Source organism: Pseudonaja textilis, chromosome 8 (assembly GCF_049901715.1).
Source record: "Pseudonaja textilis isolate UNSWEBS1 chromosome 8, rPseTex1.2, whole genome shotgun sequence".
In the NCBI taxonomy this organism is placed as follows: domain Eukaryota; kingdom Metazoa; phylum Chordata; class Lepidosauria; order Squamata; family Elapidae; genus Pseudonaja; species Pseudonaja textilis.
Window position 1 is genome coordinate 12,292,517 of NC_141997.1, and position 23,262 is coordinate 12,315,778.

Genomic DNA, 23,262 nt, shown 5'->3' on the forward strand with positions numbered 1-23,262 from the left:
ACTTCAAAGTTTATCTGAAAGCTTACATTTCAACTAGAGAAATGTGATTCAGAACACATGTGAGTACACATATAGCCCCTGTTGGAAATACCTTTAAAATGTGTCATTCCCAGTCATAGCTGCTTAACTACAGGAAAAGTCACAGTTGCTTTAAAGTGTTTCTGACACATACTACATTCATGCCTCTGCATGAGCCAAATCACATCTGTCCTTTTGAATCTAAACGGGTAATCTTGGTTTCATCCAATTCCTGGTTCACTTGTTGTCCATATACTTCTCTCAGCTACTCTCAACTATTCTCCATATACTTCTCTCAACAAACATATTTTTCAGATTTTCCTGATTTTGCTTTTTTCTTCACAATATTTAAATCTTGCTTTGTTCTTATCACAATCCACATTGTTGCTCCTAGCTACTTTTGCTTGTTCTGTTTTTAGTCGGGTTCAATAAGACTTTGATCATTCACTCACCACTTCTATCTTGTATCTCTGCTCTAATATCTGACATATAGAATGCATATTTTAATTCCATCTCTATATCTTGAATAATCTGCTGTGTATTATTCAATCCCAATCATAATTTCTATTAACAATTAAAAAGAATCTATATACTGTATTATATTTGTAGGACAAATCATCTTGCAGGCGCTACCTGTAAAATCTACTACATTTTATTTAGATACAAGATACAACTCAGGAAGCAATCTTTCCAGTCACTCATACAGCTGCCAGAAAAAAAGTGAAACTCCTTGCTGACAACTGGTGTATGTGTGTTGCATGTGTGTATACATACATACATATACATACACACAAACACATATCAGTTGTCAACATATATACACCCTACACCATCAGCAGCAAACACAAGCATTCATATATATTTTCAGCATCCTCATTACTTAAAATAGTTAAAATGTTAGCTATAGAATTTATTTCATGTTCTGAAAGAGAAAGTGACTTAACTATTTTAAACTTGGAGAATATTACAATTTAGCATACTTCTTTCATAGAAGACCAACTGTACCAGCTAAGAAAATAACCTTTAGGTCTTTCCTGATGTAGACAAACTCAGAAGAATACGCTGTTTTCTAGAATGATTTTGAAAAATCACTTTTAAACAAAGATTTGATTAGGAAGTTTTAAAGAAACTAAAATTAAAATTAACTATTTATAAAAATTATGACTTGGTAAAGCAAATAAAGCAACAACTCTGGGCATGTCTTCATTATGTTCACTCATGAATATATGTATATGTATAACATATTACACACACACATATATATATATACATATATATACATACATACATACATACATACATATACATATACATACACATACACATATGTGAATGAATATATGTATACACACACACACACACACACACACACACACTGTTTACTTAAATCCAATCAAAACAGACCATTAAAACAATATCAGATTTTAAACTTTATATTTACTAAGCTCATAATTATAAATCTATCAATATTCCGTATTAAATTTTGAAAGTGATCATAAAATGAAACATGGGTAAAGAATTTAAGTTGTTTCACAAAGTTCAGGGGAATTCAGACTATTGAAAAAACAGAGTGATGGGCTTCAAACTTGTTATTGCTCTTTACCTATATTGACATCACTGGATGTGTCCCCAATCTTTAAGAAGGTAAAGATAACTACAGGCCAGTCTGCTTAATATAACCAGCAAACATACTAACTGCTTCTATAATAATTGAAAGGAATGGATGAACCAGGGAATATTGAAAGCGGAAGAGGAGGTCAGTTTGAGAGAAGGTATAGGCCCCATTGAAGAATGTTATTTTTTTTACTACTGGTTCTGTGGGCATGGCTTGGTGGGTGTGGCTAGGTGGGCATGGCCATGCGACTGAGTGGGTGTGGCTTTTTTGTAGCCACCCCCCCTCCGGTTTTGAGGCCTTCTGGGTCTCAAAGGAGCCACTGGGGGCGGCATTTTTGCTCCCAGAAGGATCCTCTGGGGCTCAGGAAGAAAAAATCAGAGCCTGGAGGGAGCACACAGTACCCCTCCTGTCTCCATTTTGGGACCTTCCTAGCCTCAGAGGAGCCTCTAGGGGGGCATTTTTGCTCCCAGAAGGCTCCTCTGGGGCTCAGAAAGGCAAAAAATGGAGGGGGCTGAGCTCCTCTCTCCATTTTTTGCCTTCCTGGGCCTCAGCAAGGGGAATCCTGGCACAGCTGATCATGTGAACAGCTGATTGTCGGGAGCGGGGAAAAAAGAAAGAAATATCTTAACGGGCAAGCGTCAGGCAGATGGGGTAAGCAAGCATCGGGCGGGGTAAGCAAGCCAGCAGTGACTGGGCAACTGGGTCGGGGGCGTGGCCAGCCAGAACTTTCTACTGGTTCAACGACCCACAGCAAATCCTTGCTACTGGTTCGCCCAATGCAGTGCGAACTGGCTGAATACCACCACTGGCCCTACAGCACTTGATCAGAAAATATTCAAACAGCAATGTGATATCATTGTACAGTACCTTCATAGATCTTAAAGCATCTTTGTATTCTGTATTCAAAACCAAAGTAAGGAAAAACCTGGAAGCCACATCAATAAACTGTAGGTGTCTCCATTTAATTCATGCTCCACACTCTAATATGATTCTTAAGGTCAGAGGCAATATGCAAAGGTTTCTTTCAAAGTCAGTTAAACTTGAAATAAGATAAAACAGCAATGTATTCTGTCCCACCCTTTCAATTTTTATATCAATGATATGATGAGATATCCAAACAATCTAAATTTCCAACTCCCTAAACTAGGGGATCACAGCATTGCCCTGATGTTCTATGCAGACAACACCGTGGCTCTTTCCAGAACACCAAGAGACCTCAAAAGAGCTCTGAGAACTTTGGCCTGATCCTGGAGCAATGATAATCTGCAAATCAGAAAACCAAGATTATGGCTTCTGTCAAAAAGCCAAAGCTCTGCTTATGGAACATAAAATAGAACAAGTGATTAGTTCTGATTATTTAGGAGCAATCATGCATGCTGCTGGCTTGAGAAAAGCCCACTGTAAATATGCTGCTGTTACTAGACAAAGATCTGCCAATGCCATCCTTAAATTTTTCCAGTCCAATGGAGGATATTAGATTCCAGCTGCACTTAAGCTCTTTCAGCAAAGTCCAATTGCCTTATGGGATTCTGGTTGGCCCTCAGCCTCTTGTTTCACTTCTCTGGAGAGGGTACAATCCAAATTTATCAGAGCCGATCTCAAGATATCACACTAGGTCTCAAATATACAATGAATCTCAAAACACAAACATACTTCTATGACTGGAGAAAAGTATGATATCAATTGACTCCTAAGTTTTATAAACCTTTGGTTAAAGCTCAACTTCTATCCTCAAAGATTAAAACCATTCAGGACAATTTTCAGTCCACATGGGTCAAAGCTGTTGATCTAATCTTTTAAGTCTAGGCTACTTTCCCTCTTCAGTACTTAAGACGGAATATGATCAGCTGAAACAAACCCTGAAGCAAAGGTTAAAGAATATAGAGAGGCGAACAGTTTAGGGAAGGCCCTAGCTTTCCTGACACCAGTACTCAACAGATATATTGCATTGCTGCCAGCTACACCTGACACAACTAGAAACATGCAGTCATCGGTAAGCTTTCTCTCTTGCCCAATGCCTTCTCCACCCTTCTGTAGCAGTGGACAGTAAATATTAAAAAAATACCATTGGCTGAAAGATTCTGCTTCTGTGATTCCGGAAAGTGGACACTATAGAACAGAGGTGTCAAACTCGCAGCCCGTGGGCCAGATGCGTCAGGTGCTGGCCCTGCCCCCATCTGGTTTAGCAAAGGGGGAAAAAATCCCAATACGTCATGTGACAATGCCATGACGACGCAAGTTTGACACCCCTGCTATAGAACATGTTCTTCCTTTCTTCTAGGTTTTGTGCAGCAGTACAGAGGATCTGTTAGAACCTGATGGTTCAATCTCTTGCAATGCATTCTTTGTAACTATAATTTATTTAAATTTTATAATAGATATTATTACTTTGTTGATATTTATAGTTTTAGATACTATTACTTTGTTGTAATTTTAGATGTTTTCATATTTAATATAATTTTAGTGCTTACATTATACTTTAATATAAGCTGTATCCCTGACTTTACTTATAGATGTTAGATTGTTTTAAGTAAATTGTGGTATATATTATGGCCTACATATACTGCCTATATTATGGCTATTTTTCACACTTGCAACTATTGTAGCATCCCCATGGATGATCAAAATTCAAACTCTTGATAACTGGCTCATATTTATGACAGTTGCAATGTCCTGGAGTCATGTGATCACTTTTTGCAATGTTTTATGCAGCAAAATCAATGGTTCACTTTACAACCATGTTACTAATTTAGAACCGCAATGGCTTAGGTATAAAACTGATTCAGTCTTCATCAATTAAAAACCTAAGCTCTTTTTCTATTTTACTGAAAATATTGATGTTTAAATAGGAATGAAATTATGTCAGCTGGCATATAATATAAAAAGCCTTGGTCTTACCTGAAACATGTCTTCTAATTGTACTGGAGGAGAATCCAAAGCATGGGTTGTCTCTGCTTCCTTGCTTGAAGACTGAGTCAATCAGAGCTTAATCCCACCTCTTCCTTCTGAGCGTGCCCAGTTTTGATGAAGGCTAAATGATTGACTTGGAGGTTTTCTTGGTGTTCTTCCTGGGTGTTCCTGAACTTAGGACCCGACATTCATCAGGGTGGGTTTGGATTCTCCTCCAGTACAACTAGAAGACTCGTTTCAGGTAAGACCAATGCTCTTTCTCAGTTGTACTGGTCAGAGAATCCAAAGCGTGGGACCTACCAAAGCTGGCTGCCTTATGGATAGGTAGTAGTCTGGTCCTGAGTCTCCATCTTCGTATGCACTCTCTGCAGTACTCTTCTTCCAAAGGCTGCCTCCGCTGACACGAAGGCCTCCAGCTTATAGTGCCTGATGAATGGAGCTGGTGATGACCACATTGCTGCCCTATAGATGTCCTCGATAGAGGCCTGTGTGGTCCAAGCCGCCATTGTGGTTGCACTCCTGGTTGAATAGGCTGTCACTCTGCTGGGCAGCGTTAAGGATTTATTCTCATCAGTCATTGCAATGCATGAGCTAATCCACTGGCCTATGATTGATGGGGGAACCCTGTGTCCCAAAGAATCCGGTTTGAATGATACAAACAGTGATCCAGTTTCCCTAATAGAAGCTGTCCTCTTTCTATATATGCGTATCGCTCTTCTAACATCCAAAGAGTGCCACTCTTTTCTAACTCATGGACTGGTTCCAGGAAGAGGTCTGGCAGTACTATTTCCTGTGCTCTATGAAATGTGGAATTCACCTGCAGAATAAAGGTAGGACCCATCCTTAACCCTACTCTGTTTGGATGGAATACGCAAAGATCCTCCCTTATGGATAGAGCTGCCAGTTTGGATATGCGTCGGCTGAGGTAATGACCACTAGGAAACCACCTTAAAGGTGAGAAAATGTAAACTAACCATCCACAGTGTTTCAAACGGTTCTATCATGAGTGCTCTCAGCCCTTGGTTAACTCCCAGGTGGGATACCTATGTATCACTGGCGGTTTCAAATTGGTTGCCCCTCTGATGAACGTGCAAACCAAGGGGTGCCGGGCGAGGGATTCTAATGTTCCACTGCCCAAAACTGACACTATTGCTGCCACCTGCCTACGTAACATGTTGGGGGACAGACCCCTGTCCAGCCCCTCCTGAAGAACATCTAGAACTTGTGTCATTGACACCATGGTTGGCTCAATATGTGCCTTGGAGAACCAACTACAGAAGGTCTCCAGGTGGCATCATAAATCTTGTTGGTTGAAGGCCTCCTAGAAGCTTGGAGTGTCTGTATGGTCTTGTTTAGCTGACTCAGTATAGCACTTTCAAGTGCCAAATGGTCAGCTGGAGCCATTGTGGTTCTGGGTGCTGCACTGCCCCCTGGGTCAGGGATATCCTGTCTGGGGGAATTCTCCATGGCCTGACTATGGCCAGGTCGATCAGATCTGCCTACCACGGCTAGCTGGGTCAATTAGTTGCTACGAGTAGGATCTCCACCTTCTTCTCTATCCCTCTTTTGATTACTCTTGAAATCAATGGGAGTGGGGGAAAGGCATATAGTAAGCCCCTGGGCCATGCCCCTCGGGGATTATTGGCTCTTTCTGCTCCTGGTGTTGGGAATCTTGGATAGAATCTTGGCAGGTATGTGTTCGTTGGGGGCACAAACAGATCCCTAACTGGTTTCCTGACTCTGTCTGACAGCTTCCTGAAAAGGTCTGGGTGTAGACACTACTCTAAGTAGTCGACTATTGTCCTGCTGAGCCAGTCTGACTGCACATTCTCCGTTCCAGAGATGTGCTCTACTCTGATCAATAGGAGGTTTTTCTCCACCCAATGGCCTAAGTGCTCCGCTTCTTGCATGAAAGCCCCGGAGTGGGTCCCACCATCACGTGATGTAGGCCTTTGTGGCCACATTGTCCATCAGGGTGAGGACATGTTGGCCCCCTGTACTTGCTTGGAATGTCCTTAGAGCCAGGAACATTGCCCTGAGCGCCAACCAGCTGATATTGTTTTTGAGATCTCTAGACCACTGGCCCTGTGTGATTTGAGTCTGGTAGTCCCCCCCACCAAATAGGCTGTCATCTGTCGTGATGGCCAGGCAATTGGGTTCCTTGAAACTGCACCAGCTGGTCATGATCTGAGACCTCCACCACTGGAGTGATTGCTTACCTTTTGGTGGGACCCTAACCTTGGTTCTCACATTGTCCTTGCCTGCTCTCTGGTAGGGCAAGAAAAAACATTGTAAGGTTCTTGCGTGCAGACGAGCCTCATGGCATGATTGAAATACACTATATCATTTTGCCTAGTAGCTGTGAGAGCAGTTCCAGTGTTACTATTGCGGCTGTGATCCCCTGGCCAGTTACTGCTTTTATGCTGGCCTGCCACTCCTGTGACAGATAAACTTCGCAGGAGCTGGTGTCTATGACTGCCCCCAAATGTTGCAGTCAGTTTGTCGGGAGTCAGAAGACTCCTTTCGAAGTTCATGGAAAACCTGTGGTCTTGTAATGTTCGCATTGTGGTTTCTATGTCCTCCCTTGCGCTTAGACTGGAAGAGTACTGAATCCCTATGTTGTCCAAATAGCATTGGACGCGTACTGGTATTATTCTGAGATGGGCTGCTATCACTGTCTGTACCATGGTGAACGTTCTGGGTGCCGAGAATAGCCTGAAAAGTAGCCCCTTGTATTGGAAGTGTCATCCCACATAACAAAATTGCAGGAATCTTCGATGTAGTCGGGCAATCAGCATGTGCAAGTATGCCTCCATGAGGTCTATTGATGTTAGGACCTCTCCCTCTCGGATATTCCCCAGAATTGACTGTAGGGGTTGCATCTTGAATCTTTTGTACACTACGTGCTTGTTTGGTCTTTGGAGATCTAAAATTGGTGTCTCCCCGATGCCTTCTGGACTATGAACAGGATTGAGTAGAACCCCTGTCCCTTTTGGAACTGGTTGAACAGACTGGATGTCCAATCGGTGTTGCACTGCTGCTTCCATGATGCTCCTTTTTGATCTGTCTTTTGAGATCGGGCACTTCAGAGGAGTGGGGAGAAATTCCAGAACTAGGCCTTGCCTTATTGTGTTCAGGACCCATGTGTCCATTGTTATTGCTTCCCATTGGTCAGCAAGTAGACCCAGTCTTCCGCTGATGGGTGCACTGTTCCTGTTGTCTCTTTGTGTGGCGGAAGAACTTGCTAGTTGAGCCCCTGAACAGTTGCTTTCCTTGCAATCTTTGGCTGCCCCGTCTCTAAATCCATCTCTGTCCAGTTGTCGGCCCTGTGGGTATGGTCTTTGGGATCCTGGAAACTCAAAACTCTTTCTGCGGCTGGAACAGACTGCCTTCGTGTGTAAGGTGAAGGTCGCCTATCTGCTTGTCCCTATATCCTAGGTAAGATCGTCCTGTTGTCCTTGGTCTCCACCAGCAGGTGTTCAATGGCTAGTCCTGAATAGCTTGTTCCCTTAACTGGGGCAGAAGCTAGTTTCCATTTATGCTTTAAATCCACCTGCCAATGGCAGAGCCAAAGCAGGCGCCTCACTGCTACTGAAGCTGTGATGGCCTTGGTAACCTATTTGACACTGTTAAGCATGGCATCAGCTATAAGCTCCATTGTGGCTATTATCTTATTCAGATCCTGTTGTACCCAGAGATCACCAGGTGGCGCCCTTTCCTGCATCTATTCAAACCATATCAGAACTGCCCTGCTGAAGAATGACGCAGTAGAGGTTGCCTTTACTGCCCATTCTGCCACTTGGTGGATCTTCTGAGGGGTCTGTTCAACTTGTCTTCTCCTTTCAGGCCCTCCTCCACCTCGTTGGCTAAGATGCTGGAGGATGTAGAAGCAGCCACTAGTCCATCTATTGTTAGCATTTGTATCATCTCAGCCAGCTCTATGTTGTAATTCTTTTTATTCCCACCTGGTATTGGGAATATCACCAGTCGGGCCAACTGCCCTTCCATCTCCTCTTTGAACAGCTCAGGTGAGGGTACCATCACGCATTTCACCTTAGTTCCTGCAAAAAAATGATTGTTTGGGTTTGATGATTCTGGTTGCTGTGGTAATCCCCAGACCTGTTGCTGCTTTGGCTCTACCTAGCAGCATCTTAAACAAGTGCTGGGGAGAAAAAGGCCTGTGAACACTAGAGTCTCTGGCCCATTTTCTTTCTCATCAGAAAATGCTGCTTCCTTCTGCTCCTCCTCCCCTGAAACTGAAGCCTCACTTTGGATGTAAGGAGGTATTGAGCTGGCTCTCTGGAAGGCCACACACACATATTCAGTCCTGAAAAAAGTATCACCATGTTATGATTTTGCTAACTCTGTACAACCAGTTTCCCATTATTTTTTAAAAAACTCTAACATCAAGGCTTTCATGTGTCCCATCATTGCAGGTGGGGTGATCCCTGCTGCTGTGGGCATAAAGGTGGCCTCTGGTGCCAACTTTGTTCTCTTGGGAGAAGGTTCCCAGTGATTGTTAGACTCCTGGGAGCTTTCTTGATTCTCTGACAAAAACTCACTCTCCTTCAGACAAAGAGACGGCTGACTAATTGCTCACCAGCTCCCTCTGGTGTTGCAGTTTGAGCATAGGCCTCCTGTTGCTTTGTTTCCATTGGCCTATTTGCTGGAGTGCAGGAATTTCCATTCCTCTCCACCTCTCTCTCAGCCCTTGCAAAAATTTTCTCAATTGCTCTTTGTCTCCTTAAAGCCTCCCTTTCATCAGCTTTTAACACCTTTTGTAAAGGTTTTTCTTTCTCTTCATTTATTGTTGCTCTATTGGCCATCTTGCTCCTTTAGAGCCCCTTTCTCTAGCTGGGCTTGGATCAGGAGAACACTGATCCTCCAAACTTACCACTGTTTCAGAGGAATCTGCCCTGTTCATCCCTTTTGCTCTCTGGGCAGGCAGTCTTGCCCACGCTGGGGCTGTGCTGTAACAATCTGATATTTTCTGCTTTTGGGGGAGTATGCTCAGCCGCAACTGAGCAGTGACTCTGGTCCCCTGACTTAGGTGGGCTAACAAGGCCTCCGAATTAGAGTGTGCTCAGCTGCAACTGAGTAAGGACTCCTCCCCTTTACAGCCTTTTGAGGGGATGTAGCCAGGGGTGGGATTCTACCTGTTCGCACCAATTCGCTAGAACCAGTTGTTAACATTCTAAGCAGTTTGGAGAACCAGTTGTTAGAAGAAATTACTGGCCTAATCCTGTATGGAAGGCAGGAAGGAAACATTCTGGTGTTGCTTACAGAAACTGCCTCTCTGTTAACCCTTATTACATTCTTGGCAGGACTACACTTCCTGTCTCAGGAACGTCTCTGGATTTTTTTCCCCCTCCTTTGCTGGTACTTTGCTTGCATAGAGGACCATTCAAAGTTACAATGGCGCTGAAAAAAGTGACTTATGACCCTTTTTCACACTTAAGACTGTTGCAGCATCCCCATAGTCATGAGAAGCCAGGGGAGGAGATGTGTGCCCCAATGTGAGTGATATTGAGTTGTTCGCACCCAGCCAATAACATGACCACTAAGCCACATCCACCCAGTCACATGACCACAAAGCCACGCCCACCACCTAAGCCACACCCACAGAACCAGCTGTTAAAAAAATTGAATCCTACCCTTGGATGCAGCTATGGGCTGCTTTCAGGACAGCTGAATTACAGGCCGCCTGCTTGTTTGGAGCTGTGGCGGTTTCAAGATGTCCTGGCATCGTTCTGCCCTTCCCTCTGGGCTGGCTAAGCCTTCGGATGGCCGAGTGTTTACTGCCTACTTGTTTGGAGCCCTGACGGATTCTGGATAGCCGAGCGCCATTCAGACCCTTGCTCTTTGCTCTGCAGGATGGCCAAGCACTAGCCCCCCGCTCGATTAGAGTCACAGTGGCTTTGATCCAAGCACCAAACTGCTGTTTGGGACTTCCCCATTGTACTCCCTCTCCACAGCTTTCTCGCCTGCTCCTGTGCAGCCCGGTTTGCTTTTCTCATAGTTGGCTGGTTTTTGCTTTTTTTCCCAAGTTGTTTGAGTAATCCAAAGCGTGTTTAAAGTTTCTTTGTCCTGAGCACTTTCTCCATGCCTCTTCCTTGCATGAAGACTGAGTGAAAAACCGGACATGCTCAGTAGGAGACGGGACTAAGCTTTGATTGACCCAGTCTTCAAGCAAGGAAGCAGAGACAACCCACGCTTTGGATTCTCCAACCAGTACAACTGAGAATAAGCTATCTTCCTTTGCTCTGCTTTTTGTTTCTTGCTGCTTTATTTTAATTTATATTAGCATTAGCATTATACACATTATTAGCATTAAATCATTAAAGCTCTATCAAACTATAGAAATGAATCATTAAAATCACTTAAACAGAGCACTCTGTTGATAAAACGTTTAATCGTTATAAAGGACTAAGTGTTTAATTTAGTAATTTACAATAATACTTATTATACAAACTATTTACCAGTCACATTTTAGATGTGCTTCATTAAGAATAATTAGATTCAAAAATGATGTTTCTTAGGCACTTAGATCTGAATATTCCTAAGAACCACTGAAATAATAGGATTCATTTAAACATGAATCACAAGGATCAAACCCATTATCTACAACAACCAAACTTGCATACTCTGTGTTCTATAATAACTATCTTGTACTTAAGCAAACTGAAATTTGTACATTAAATCACATTTCTGCAATATGCATACACTTTGAATATCAATATTTTAAAAATAATTTCAATTTCTGCTAATTAGCAAAAATTTTAAAACCTCATTTAACATTGCAATAAAGAGCTTCTTTTACGTCTTCCTACTAAAATCCTTCTACTCTAAGATATATCTCTAGATATTCACCCAATTTTCTGAATTTGAGTTGCACTGCAAAGTACTAAATGAACCCCATTCTACTGATGAAAATACATAGCTGGGTAAAATATATTTATCAATAATCTTTGTTAAGGAAATTATAGATAAAACAATGAAGGATTTTTTAAAAGCTCAGATATCCTAAGTATCACAAATTATTTACTCTAATATACTATAGCACTCTTATTTTAAAATGCACAGAAAAGCTTTTTTAAAAATGCTGATTTACTGGTACTCCTTTACAATAGTTCATTCGTACAAGTTCACCTCTTTATGCCTTCAAAAATGGAGATACTACTACCCTGTTTCTCCAACAATATGACCTCCCCCAATAGGAAGTCCCAGCATGTTTTATAGGCATGAAATGAAATTAAGCCCCTCCCCCCAAATTAAGGCCTATATTAAAACATGCGAAATGGGGGGAATGGGGGGGGGGGCTTGCCATCAGGAAGTACTTTTGTTGCGCACCCGGATATGGTGCTGCCTGCATTGACCCCGATACGAAGTGCCCCACCAACGCCAAGGTCAACATCCAAGCTGTCACCGCCCGCCCACCTGAAGATGCAAGGGGGGGGGAATTAAGTCACCCCGAAAAGACGGCCTAATTTTTTCAGGGCTCAAAAAAAAAAAAAAAAAAAGAACCGGCCTTATTATATGAGAAACACGGTAAAATATGGGTAGCAAAATATTTTAAAATTGAATACTTCATTTTACTCACTTCAATTTTGAAACAGGTATTTTAACTCAAACCAAGTTCAGATTCTATTGTTTACAAGTGTTTCAAGCTCAAAACATAATTACAAAATAATTGAAACAATTCAGTTCTAATATGAAACAGCTGCTTTGAAACCAAAATAACTTTCTAACTCAAAGCAAGGTGTTTACAATTAAAAATAAATTCAAAATGTTTTATATTCCTGTTTTAAGCATATATTCCCAATTAGAAACAAGAATTGAAATTTTCAGAGCAATTTAACAAGTCTTCTGATTCACACATGAAACAATGATGCTAACACTGCTGTATATGAGTATCTCTATCATAAAAAACATTCTAATTTCTTTCAATATGACAAAATTCTAAATGCTCTGATATTTCTATCAATTGGATTCCTCAAAAAATAATTTGGTCATCACTTTTAACTCTTGATGTAAAAATCATCAACTAGTCATTTATTATTAACATCTTAATTGTCAAAGGTAGAAGATTCAAGACCATTTCATAGAAATCAGCATTAAGACACATTTTCCACTACCAGAGTTACACTCTCCCCACCAATTCAAGCATCATTAAGTTAAAAATAGACATTTCCATTTCCCTTATTATTTCCTCTTTAGTTTCCAAGCTCTTAGAGTGTTTATTTAATATATCAACTTCCTATGTTTGTATTTTTGAAGGATCAGAATGAAAAACAGAAATATTTAGGCTTTGAAATCAGCTCCTGTATGAATTATTGTTTGAATGGCACATTTTTGTACCAGGAGAGGTTTACAACAATCAGCAGCACTGCATCTAAATGTCTGCACTCAATGCCATCCAGTAATTTTTTTTATGTGTCTCTTTACAATATATCACAGAAATAGTAAATTCTTATGATAGTCATATAGTACAACAGGAATTTATTTTGGAGTCTTTTTATGTATTAATATGAGAGAAATGTCTATGGAGATTCTCAGTCATCCAGGTCATGGATGTCCCAAAGGTGCTTTTGAAAAGGCAACTGGACTTTGCTGGGTTTTTCCTTGAAACCATTTTGCTTCTCATCCAAGAAGCTTCTTCAGTTTAGTTCTTCTTGAAAAACACTATTGAGACCAATATGAGTAACAGGCACAATGTACCCACAATATATGTAAATATCAAGTCTGACTATTTTGCTTTCCACATTCCCTAAATTTGTAATATATTGCAAGGATGGGAACTAGTGGTTGCCATGCTATGGCAAAGCTCACTGCACTTCCTATGGAACTCATCAAGTGCTGTTGCCCTAGAAGCATAAAGTTTAAACTCTGAAGCACAGATATAGTCTGTGAATACATTGTAGTGGCCAAACGATTATTATATTTAAGTCTTCATTCTTCTCTGCAATAAAGATTTTAATCTAATTGAGTTTCTGAGTGTAGATGATTTAACTGATTTAATAAGAGTTAGGTGTTTGGATACCAGAAATTTACTATTGAACTCTCATCTGGAGGATTGCCTGCTCAATCAATTTTGGATTTTTATTTTTGAATTTTTCTCAATCATTTAAACAATTATTCAAAGAAAGATAGCATGATCACACTTTGAAGAGCTTTGGCAGTATCAGATTGGGAATGGTACGTCCATTGTAAGGTCTTTGATCTCTCATGTCTTATGATACCACTAATAAGGTATCTTTTTAGCTATCCATATCAAGGGAATAAATTAACAGAAGGGGTCTTTAGGGGTCTTCACCTGCCTACCTCAAATATCAGTGTGATCTGAATTAGGAGAGTTGTGCCAGCTCAGATGTCACCTAGATTAACAAGGTCTATGTCAGATGTTGGAGAACCAGGACAATATGATATATGGACTACTAGAACAAACCATGGACAAAACAAGAGAAACCTGGAAAGGATGAAATAGCATTACAACAATAGATCTAATAGGAAAGGATATATAAAAAATATGATGGAACTAAGGATGGACAAAAAACTGCACCCACACTGAGAAACTGCTAGTTATCCAATGCTTCAACATAATGAAGAGGAAGCCACTCTCCCAACCAGATCAGTGGTTCTCAACTTGTGGTCCTTGGACCCCTGCGGGGTCTGTGATGCCATCGGGGGGGGGGTCTGCGAAAGTTTTAAGAAATGCCATGATTTAAATTTTGAGTTAAGTGAGGGTCTGTGGCCACAAACGATATTTAATGGGGGTTGGTGGTGAAGAAAAGGTTGAGAACCACTGACATAGATCAACTACACATTACATCCTGGACTGGGAGACCTGGATGGACAGCCAATACTTGAAGCTGGAATGTCACTTTCATTTCCTTCATTCCACAATACAGAAGCTAATACGAGGCACATGATCATAGATAAGCTAGCTACAATCAACCTTTGACACCAGGTTCCAGGATTCAGTGAAAAGATACCATCAGATAACATGCTAGAGAATGCCAACGAAGCCCTAACAACAATCCCTACTTCCACCATAACTCAAACAATGAAGTGGTATACACTACAGTTTCTGTTACCCTGGAGATATTTGCTATACAATTAAAAAAAGCAGTAGTAAATACACATACCTGGAAAATAGAGACTAAGATCAAGGCAATCTATAGAGAGGTTTGTCAACTGCATAGAGTTACAGAACAGTATAAAGATTAAGGATAAGATTCATTTATTGAAAAAATACAATGTCTTAACTCCATCTGAAGCCCTAAGGACTGCTAAACAAAGGCTCATAGCTCTGGCTACCAGGTTAAGGAGATATACTAAAGAAGTAGAAGCCAAAAAGATAAATGCCATCTTCTCTAAAGAACTTTTCAAAGTGTACTTCCAAACACAGTGCCTCAACACAGTAAGCAGAAGAACCACCAATAGCAGAAACTGAACACTACTGGAAGAACTACTGGAAGAAAAAAGAAGACACATAACCCCAATACACTGTGGCTATAGGATCTGAAAGCAGACCACAGCAAACCCTGAGAATGAGAACTGGTCACGTTCATGGTAGTAGATATCCAACAAGTCAAGAACATGAAAAGCTGGGCAGCAGCTGGCCTGGAAATAATCCGTATCTATTGGCTAAAGAAACTTACAGCACTGTTTGAATACCTAGCAGCACAGAGAACCAACCAACATAAGGAAGGACAGTTCAGATCATGAAAGATCTCCACAAGGAAACAGCACCATATAACTACCATCACTCACCAGCTTCGCCAGAACAGGAAAAGTCATATTAGGCACCATGACCTACAAGCTACAAAAACATATAGCTTAGTTAGTACATGAACCCAACTCAGGTTATTGGGAATAACAGAGAGCAATAGAGAGCAATCACCTAAGACTCAAGGTCTAGACAGACCAATCTGAACACAGTAAAGTTTGACTACAGGAAAGCCTACAATGCAAAGCCATGCACAGGGATCTATGAATGCCTGGCACTATACAAAATGAATAATAATCTAAGTATCTTCTTCGAGAACTCAATAGGACTTTGGAAGACAACAATGGAAGTCAACTCAAGACAGTTCACACAAGTAGTCATCAAATGTGGCATAAACCAAAGTGATACACGGTCCTGCTGTTCTGCATAGGCTTGAAGTTCCTCAGGCAGACAATCATAAGGAATGGATACAAGTTTAAGAGTGGAACTACCATCAAGCACCTCCTATGCGTGGATGACATCATGCCGTATGCTAAAAGCTGGCCTACCTGACAGAGATCTACAGTGAAGACACTTGGGATGTCATTGGGACATAAGAAATATGGCCAGCTGGTGGTCAAGAGAGAGAAAGTAGTTAAGATTGATGGGTTGGAACTAAGCAGCTACATAGCAGACATACAAACCAGCTACAAGTACCTTGGTATCCCAAAGTCACATAGGATCCACAATAAGGAGGTGAGGAAAACAGCAACATCCAAGTATCCTCAAAGATAAGACAGGATAAGACAGGTACTGAAGAGCTGGTTTAATGAATAGAAGATCCATGTCATCAACACCTTTGTCCTGCCATTCATCCAATACCCTCCTGGTATAGCTGATCAAGATGCATATGAAAGCTGTTAAGAAGCTCCTCACAATATACAGAAGTTTCCACCTCAAAACCAACACTCAGGGACTGTATGCCACCTGGAAATAAATCAGGTAGTGTGTGTCAAAGTGTTCATCCAATGTGTGTCAAAGTGTTTGTCCAGGACACAAAACCCAGAGCATCCAGGAATAGATGACTCCTTAAGATGAGCTGCTGAGAGAATGCCTAAGGCAGCAGCAGTCATGCAAGGAAAATGAAGACCCTAAATGGGACATACCATCGACATACAGATGAGGTGGCAGACATTGGTAAATTCTACTAGCAGCTGGAAAGGGTTGGAGTAAAAAAAAAAACCAGCATTGTATCACTGACTATCTATATATATAAAAACGAAATACCACTCCCGCAGATCACGAAATCTTCAGAACCGTAAAGCCTACAAACTTGAAATTTGGCACATATGTTCCTCTTGACTTCTAGGTGCTCGCTAAAAAAAGGATTCTTTTCAAATGACCATCAGAGCATTAGTATTTCATATATTATTATTACCATGCTCTGATGGTAAGAAGTTCTACTCCCCCTCTCCACCTGAAAAGAACTCTGTTCCAACTGCCAGTTGCCTCTCATTCCGTTACCTTAACTTCACAGCCATTTTCACCACTCAGGTGACCTGAGCTGCCTCAACGACTCTCTAAAAGAATGCAAGCTACACTTCCAAACAGGAAGCTACTTTGGCATCAAAGGTTCTAGTATTTTTATTACCCACCATCCAGTCAGAGCTGAAGGAGCTCCTTGGATGAGAAGCAAAACACCTTGAAAGAAAAACCAGAAAGTCCAGTTGCCTCCTGCAAAAAACCACCTTTGGAACAACAGTTGGAGGAATATATTTTACAACACATTTGCTGGATAGGTAGGTAGGTAGATGGGTAGGTGGGTGGGTGGATGGATGGATGGAACGGGGAAAGGAGAAAGGAAAGGAAAGGAAAGGAGGAAGGGAAGGGAAGGAGAGGAGGGAAGGGGAGGAGAGGAAAGGAGGATGGGAGGGGAAAGGAAGAAAGAAGGAAAGGAAAGGAAGAGAAGGGGGGAAGGGAAAAGAGGAAAGATGGAAAGGAAAGGAAGGGAAAGGAAGAAAGAATGGGAAGGGAAAGGAGGAAAAAAGGAAAGCCCGGCTCCTGCAATCACAGTTTCGTCACAAAGCACGGGTATCCAACTAGTAGCAGTATAAGAGCATGCATTAGGCTGCAGACCCACAGAACCAGATCTCTACCCCATTAGAAAGGATTTGAGGTGTAAACTATGCTGAGAAGCATCAGGAACATAGAGTGGCTGGATGTAAGACGGAACAGGATATATTGGATAGCAGAATGAAGTGGCTGGCACCGTACACAGGAACATCTGTACAATGTGTGGGCTACACTCTTTCAAGTCCAGACAGGAGATTCCACAGAAGGTCACAGAGAATAACAGGGCTAAGATCCTGTAGGATTTCTAGATCGAGACAAGGACCAGAAGATGACAGTGACAATGGATGCAGCAGTACCAAAACGTTGGGAAGAAGGAATGTGAGAAACTGGAGAAGTACTAAGGTCTGAAGAAGGGACAGTGACTTCTATAGATGCCAGGAACATCAGAAGAGTGCAGTACTAGGAACTGCTAAGGTACTGCACAGAACCCTTAAACTGTCAAGGCTCTGGTAGGACACTCAAGATTGAGGAAGACACATAGCATCCATAGGGATGAAAATGATTTGTGTGTGTGTGTGTGTGTGTTCGGCAAAGTTAGAGGGGTTATAACAGAATTAGGCAGGAGATGTGGAAAAATGGATGGGGTCAAACATATTACTGGAACATCTTTGGGAGAGATGAATGTACATTACTAAGTTTATTTTACTTTATTGTCATTGCAAATTATACAATGAAGTTAAATGCCATCTTCAGTGTACCTTATAACTATAAAAATAAAAATACAAACACACACCCTTCACATTCTATACAATTGAATTGAAAACCCGATATTGCATTAATATTGCACTATACAGTAGAATTCAATATAGTTACTGCCCTAAGGACAGGTTAAAATGATGCATTTGTTCGTAACAATCACCTAGATTTGAACTCAACTCACTGTCACCTAAATAAGTAGTAAATATAAAATGTATTCAGAATTATTTTACAAATTTCTTCTGACATTTTGAAAAACCTGCCAAATGCTCATGTAAGCTATATAAAATAAAGAAAGATGTTTATATAGATCTTAAGAAAACAGAATAACAAATTCTAAAGCAGGTAACTTAAGCAGTTAAATCAAATTACATTCCATTCAGGTAGCACATTAATGTCTTACAATAGAAGCAAAGACAGATTTGTCAAGTAACCAGTAAGTACATGTCTCAGCTAAAAAAACCTCCCCCGAAGAACTTTAAAGATGTATAATTAATATATGAATTTCACTTTTCTGTTTAATACAGTAGTTACCAAGCTGCTAAAGCTTACAGAAATGGCAACATCAGGTAATCTTACCTGCCATGTCTTAACATTCTAATAGAAGTATCGCATATTAAGAAAGGGTAATTTCATAAGGACTGTATAAAATGGTACACAAAGTGGTTCCTATTTTGTTAATCCAATGAAAAGTATAAATGCTTGTGCATTTGTCATAAAGACCAGCAAGTTCAGTAAACATTAAATTTCTTCAGTAATTTTTCTTTTACCAGCTGGAATTTGCTATTCTAAATTACAATATTTAAGGTATTTTAATTAATTGATGACTTCAGAGTTTGATGCAATCTGCATCCATTTAATGTTTCATTACATGTTCAGTAGAGACTGCCTCTCCCAATCACATCGATCTCCCTTATGAGATCTAGCAGTGAGGGCCTGCTGCAGATACCATCAACTAGGGATCTACATTCAATGGATTCCAGAAGATGTGTGTCTTCTGCCATGGGCCCATCTTATCAAACATTCTTCTCCTTCAAATTACATTAGTTCCATCACTTCTGACATTTTGAAAGTCCCTTAAGACCTGGCTATATAATTAGGCCTGGGACTCCCAGGGAACCAGAAACATGCTCAAATGCCAACTTCTATTCTTCCTTTGACAAGGGTTTGTATTTGTTTTAATAATACTTATATTTTAATCTGAATTATTTCTTGTTTTTAATACTTATTGATTGTTGTATGCTACCTAGAGTTGTATTTTCTGAAATGGGCAGCTATACAAATGAAAATAAATAAAAATAAAAAATACATCCAACTGAAATTTAAAAAGTCCCACCCAAAAGATATTATAATTTGTATACCATAGCCTGCAACAGATGATTCTATATGATGAGATGTAAATTAGGGATAATCAATCAATATACAATCCCCAAAGTATAGCTGTCTTAATTGTGCGCTACGCTAATGCCTGCTACCCAGAGCATGGTGAAGTATGGCTACTGCCTCATTCTGATCGAGTACAGAAGAAGTACTTGATCATAAATGACTAATATGGGATGATGAATTTCTACAAATTTCTTGGTAACTACCTTGTGTAGGTTTTAAGTAACAGATGCAATAATATACCTTTACAAACTAGTTGCCTAATATTGATATATTGAAACATATTATTCCCAAAGCATTTCATATGAACTCATATTTATACCTATCAGGATGGCATGCTTCAACTAAATGAGAAGTGTGTGATATATTTCAAGCTATGGGCTACAGATAACTTTCAAGAAGAGTGCAGTGGCTTGAAATCTGAAAGATCACGAAGCAAAGAAAAAAGTATAATGTAATTATAAATTAATTGGTATTTAATTAGTTAATAATTCTTTTCTACTTCTTTAATCATATTCCCTTTCTATCATATTCAAATTGTAATTCAGTGACAATTTGATTCTAAGCCCAGAAATTGTACATATCTATGCCAAAAAAGGAAAAATTTTGTTGCTCAAGTAAACATTTTGTTAAACTTATTCTTTTCTATACCTTGTAGTAGCAAAGATAAGCTTCAAAATATACACACAAATGCTTCAAAGAAAGTTGATGGTTTCCAATTAATCAAGGCAGGTATCTTTAACATAAATGCCTTCACATCATCCATAATGGAAATAGAGCAAACAATCTATTTAAAACAACAAAACCAAGTTTTAGCCAAATACATGTACCCACTTCAAATTAACTGCTCTTTCAGTTCTTACTTTTTTATGTACAATTAACAGCAACATGTCAGAGGTTTCTTTGCAGAAATGTTGTAGATACAAAAAAGGCTCTTAGGCAAGATTATTTTTTCTCTTAACTAAAGTTCTATTTTGCAAGCTTTTAAAATAGTTTTTTATTTTAGAACAGAAGGTGAGTTTTTTTTTAAAGGATTGCTACATGTAATTTTAGGTTTTCTAATTGAATGGTGTATTTCATTTTCACAATTTTTAAAGCATACAATATTCCAAATCTATAAATAGTTGCTGAAACAATTGTCTCTTTGAAAAATAGAATATTTGCAATACTTTGCTGAAATGTAATATCAGGGAGAAATCAACAACTATGCAACCGCTTATATACATCTTAGAATTATGTTTCTCAAATATCTAATCCCCAACCCCCAGTCCATGGCATAACACTAATGCAAACAAGTGAAACCCCATCTGCAGGATGGAGACAATACGCAAAACCCACATCCCCTATAGTCCACAGAAAAACCTTTCTCCATGGAACCAGTCCCTGGTACCCAAAAGGTTGGGGGCTATTGCCCTATGTCACACTGCAACATATTTTTGATACTATAGACTTCTACTAATTCAAAGTAAATTTCTTATTCCAGTTCTTAAGCATACTTAAACTAATGTAATACTTTCAATTGCAGCAAAAATGCATGAAACCTAATTACGTAGTAGACACAAAACTATTATGAAAGGCTTGTTTTGAAATGTTAAAATTATTGGAAATTAGCTAGTCATACTTCTTTGTTAAAGTATCAAAACAGGAATTTTACAATTTTCTTACTTCTTTTAACAAACTCACAACAAATTGTTTTAGCAATTATTTAACACTGCAAAATTATTTTTTTGCCAGGTACCAGCGACTAATACCCAAACGATGTATAGTAGTCTTGAATGCATAATTCAGTATATGAGAACAAATACATATTTCTTTCACAAAACCACATAATACTGACAAATGTTTGTTTTTTTAATACATTATACAATCACACATCTTTTAGCAACATCAGTCACTTTCACAAAAATAATCTTAAAGTAGTAGCCCTGATATCTATTTCCCATCTTTTTAAAGAGAGAGAAAGATGAATTCAAGTTGCTAGATCTCAAATCCCATGCCCATTCTCAACCCAGCAATCAAATTTTGTAATCTCTAAATTATTGGCTTAGCAGTATATTGATATAGGCCCAGGATATAAATTAGGCACAGAAATGGCATACACAATTTTAGAAGACCCTTCTTACCCTAATCACATTCTTGGCATACATTACATGTTTAGAACTTAGAATCTGCCAGGGACCATTTTAGTAACTATAGATCTTGGACTGCCATTAAATCCTAAGCACCAACTGTTTTTCAATCCTGGTGTGCATCAGAAACAAGGTTGTTTCTATTGATTAAAAAAGGGAGACTGGAGCCAGGAATATCTAGCCAAACTTAATATTAGCCCAATGGTAATGTGATGTGGGATATTTGTAAAGACCACTCAGCCAAATTAATTTCTGAACTACAGTCAAGCAAATTTAATAGTACTAATGCTCAATAAGCATGTCTAATGTGCACACATAGATGATTTACTACATTTCTCACTTTGATCAAAGTTATAGCTTTTCTCAATCTAGCGTCATTTATATATACTAGGATTATAGTTCTTTGGAGTTTCAACTAGCAATATCATCGCACACATATATCAGCCTGCAGCAGAATGCATTTATAATAAACCTTACAAAGCCTTTCCAAAAAAGTTTTGTGTATTAAATGTCCCTATGTAATCTCAGCTTACAGTCAATTTCACATGGTCCCTTGAAAGCACATTAAATATTCCTGTGCCTTACTCTACAGGAAGTATAACTTTATCCCTACACTGTAATGTCCCAAGTAATGTCTTGAAGAAGCTTCTTGGATGAGAAGCGAAACATCTTCAAAGAAAAACAAGGAAGTTCAATTGCCTCTTGAAAAAGCACCTTTGTGACAACTGTGACCTGGATGACTGAGAATCTCCATAGACACCCTATACTGTAACCACTTAGAATTCCTAGTGACAGCTAGGGACATTCTCCAAAATCACTAGTGAAAAAAGTATTAAACACAAAAGATATGCTCCTGAACCTTTAAAAATTCACCTATAATTTGCCAGCAAATTTTCTAACCATTATTATTAATTGCGTTTGCATTTTCAGCATTAGTATGAAAAACTGTAAATATAAATAATAATTTCATCATTCAGTGAAATTATGGTAATGTTAAAATTGTAAAATAATTTATGCTGTATTTCCTTAAAATAGAAAGTATGTGTGGAGTATGTTAATATAACATTATCCTATGAAGACTAAAATAGACTGATGCGTAATTAGACGTGGAAATTCAAGTAATTACAATCAGGGGAAAAAAGCTGCTCTGCAGCTTCATTTTTTTTTTCTGTTCAATTGTGTCCAATTCTCAAACTGCCTGGACAAGTTCTTGCAGTTTTCTTGACAAGATTTTTTAGAAGTGTCTTGCCACTGCCTCTTCCTTAAGGCTGAGAGAAAGTGACTGGTTCAAGATAACCCAGCTAAAGGGTGCCTCAGGCAGCAGAACTCACAATCTCCCAGTTTCTAGTTTGATACCTTAACCACACCAAACTGTCACTTGCAGCTTAAATACCTAGATTCATATTCAATCTTTGTCAATAGCTCTTAAAAAATTAATATACAGCTTTCTGATATCCAAAACCAATCAATGAAAAGTTAACAGATACAAAAAAAAAGGTGCTTTGGGTTTCTTTGTCATTGAGTCAGATTCAGTAGTCCTAACTACCAAAGTCCTAGCTGCAAATGATACCTAAGTTTACACAGTACATTTAACGGAACGTACTCCTTTTCTGTGTATGAACAGGTTTGTACATTTAATGTTTAAAGTTTAGAAAACAAAATTCCCCATG

At 39.5% G+C, this 23,262-nt stretch overlaps 1 protein-coding gene across 3 annotated transcripts in view; it reads right to left on the bottom strand.

Moving 5' to 3' along the window:
* Positions 1–23,262, bottom strand: part of WWC3 (WWC family member 3) — an 87,987-nt gene that overhangs the window by 63,160 nt on the left and 1,565 nt on the right. Inside the window, exon 1 of one of the 3 annotated variants that reach the window (XM_087938357.1) lies at positions 4,844–4,948. The exons of the other annotated variants lie outside the window; for them this stretch is intronic. The gene's annotated coding sequence lies outside the window, so the exon portion shown is untranslated. Of the gene's footprint in view, positions 1–4,843; positions 4,949–23,262 lie in introns of those variants that run through there. 3 annotated transcript variants of the gene reach the window in all.